Raw genomic sequence first — 2,356 nt, 5'->3', positions numbered from 1 at the left:
ATTGAATGTGTATTGTACATTAAATTATATTACGGCATTGTTAAATTTCTTAGGTGTGATAATCATATAGGGTTTTTGTAGGAAAATGTCCCAATGCTCAGGCAACATTGGTTGAATTATTTAGGGAAGAAGTACCATGATAACTGCAACTTATTTTCAAGCAGTTTAGCAAATATATATTTTGAGAGACTGAGAGAAATAAAACAAACATGGGGGAAATGTTCACAATGGGTGAATCTCAGTAAAGCATTTACAGGCGTTCATTATAGAACTCTTTCAAATTTTTTCTACATTACAACAATTTCCAAATGGAAAGTAGGGAAAATTTTAGTCATATTAAAGTTATATAGCACATAGAGCTATAAATTAATTGAAAAAAAATTTTTTGGAGTATAGTTGATTTACAATGTTGTGTTAGTTTCAGGTGTACAGCAAAGTGGATCAGTTGTACATATACATATATCCACTCTTTTTTAAGATTCTTTTCCCATATAGGCCATTACAGAGTATTGAGTAGAGTTCCCTGTGCTACACAGTAGGTCCTTATTAGTAGAAAATAATTTTTAGTTTTATTTAGAAGTATCCTGAGTTAGGACTATGTCCAAGAAAGGGAGGTAAACACTAGGATACTCATTAAGAAAATATTTGTAACAGAGAAAATAGTCTGTATCCTAAAGAGCTCCCCTCTTTTGTGATCCTGAAGCCTGTGGTCCACATCTAAGTACTTTTAGGGTATGTCGTAAATATAGCAATAGACCTGTCTCCCTGCAGACTAGAAGTTCCTCAAGAAAGAGAATGAGTCTTACTCATTTCTATGATCCCAGCTGTAGACCCCAATAAACATCTCTGTAAGAAGCGAAAAAGGCATAGAATTGACTGACGGCATTTGTCAGGGGAGTTTGGAAGATAGCCTTGCCGCCCAAGTCAGGATTTCAATTCCGAAATAACCCTGGACTTGGTCGTGTGTGTACCAGTGGAGAAGAGCCTGTGCCTGGCTGGTTCAGCCCCTTATATGCGAGTTGGGTTGTCACTAAACCTGTCAGACATGTTTGCACTGGCAAGCAGGTCATTCGGAACTAGTTGCTTATAAGGCACTTAATGACGTCAGGGTCCTAGGCGGTGCACGGCACACGTAATGATTAAAGAGCCGAAGAAAATAAAGACGATGGCCAGAGGGAAACCATGTCACTCTTAAATAAATCATCCAAACAGAAACAAACAACACGCGGGCTGAAGAGAAGTCTTTTAGTTCACGTAGTCATTTACCAGGATTCCTTTGCTCTCTAGGTTCTACAGTGCTAGTGCATTATCAGTTAAGGATTCAGTTTGACCACTACTACTTCAGGTGGCCTTATTAGCAATATACTTATTGTTTGTATTTCTTCGGGTTCAAGGATGTAATCTTGATACAAGTACAGATTTTTCTGACAAGTTGGCTTTTAATAATCAACTGACAGGTCAGCCGAGTTGGGGAACACGGCCACCAGGTCCCCGTGGGCTGCCCAGCGGTGGATGCAGCCTCTCCTGGCCTCGAGTGCCGCGTCAGATGGCAGGGGATGGCTGCATCCTTTCAACACTGTCACCCAGAGGACCGCGGGTGGAGACTGCAATTCTGAGGACCCTCCTGATGAACTTGGGCCCTCTCTTGCAGAACGAGCCTGAAAGCTAAAAGCTGTTAGACTGGAGAAGGAAGTACAGGGTTTCACAGTGAGATACCAGAGAGCTGTAACTGATGGTGAAAATATAAGAAGGCGAACCCAGAGATGTGTAGACGATGCCAAGATATTTGGAATTCAGAGTTTCTGTAAGGATTTGGTGGAGGTGGCAGACATTTTGCAGAAGACTACAGAGTGTATTTCTGAAGAAACAGAGCCTGGGGACCAGAAGCTCACTCTGGAGAAGATCTTCCGAGGCTTGTCATTTTTAGAAACAAAGCTGAAAAGTGTGTTTGCCAAACATGGCCTGGAGAAGCTGACACCCATTGGTGACAAATATGACCCTCATGAGCATGAACTCATCTGTCATGTGCCAGCTGGTGTTGGGGTACAGCCTGGCACTGTGGCATCAGTGAGGCAGGATGGCGACAAGCTTCATGGCTGCGCCATTAGACTCGCCCAGGTGGAAATGGTGGTAGGGTCTCAGAGAAGACTATGAATGGGCCCAGAGGAACTGAATATTCTCCCAGAGTGCAGTCACCTGTGATTCCTTTATGTATTAAACTAGGTTCGTATTGTACATGAGGTACGTCACGTGATCTGTCTTGGATTTAGTCATATTGGCTTTATTTCTAAGATACTCTGTTGATTTCATGTGACCTGTTTGGTCTCATCAGAAGTCTTGCCATTGGGCATTTGAA

General features: G+C 42.1%; 1 pseudogene; it reads left to right on the top strand.

Annotated features, from left to right (window-relative positions):
- Positions 1 to 597: 597 nt before the first annotated feature.
- Positions 598 to 2,154, top strand: LOC101319249 (grpE protein homolog 2, mitochondrial pseudogene; annotated as a pseudogene).
- The last annotated feature ends 202 nt before the right edge of the window (positions 2,155 to 2,356 follow it).

This window comes from Tursiops truncatus, chromosome 6 (genome assembly GCF_011762595.2).
Source record: "Tursiops truncatus isolate mTurTru1 chromosome 6, mTurTru1.mat.Y, whole genome shotgun sequence".
Classification (NCBI taxonomy): Eukaryota; Metazoa; Chordata; class Mammalia; order Artiodactyla; family Delphinidae; genus Tursiops; species Tursiops truncatus.
Note: the sequence above shows the minus strand (reverse complement) of the source record. Positions and strands in the feature narration are given on the sequence as shown.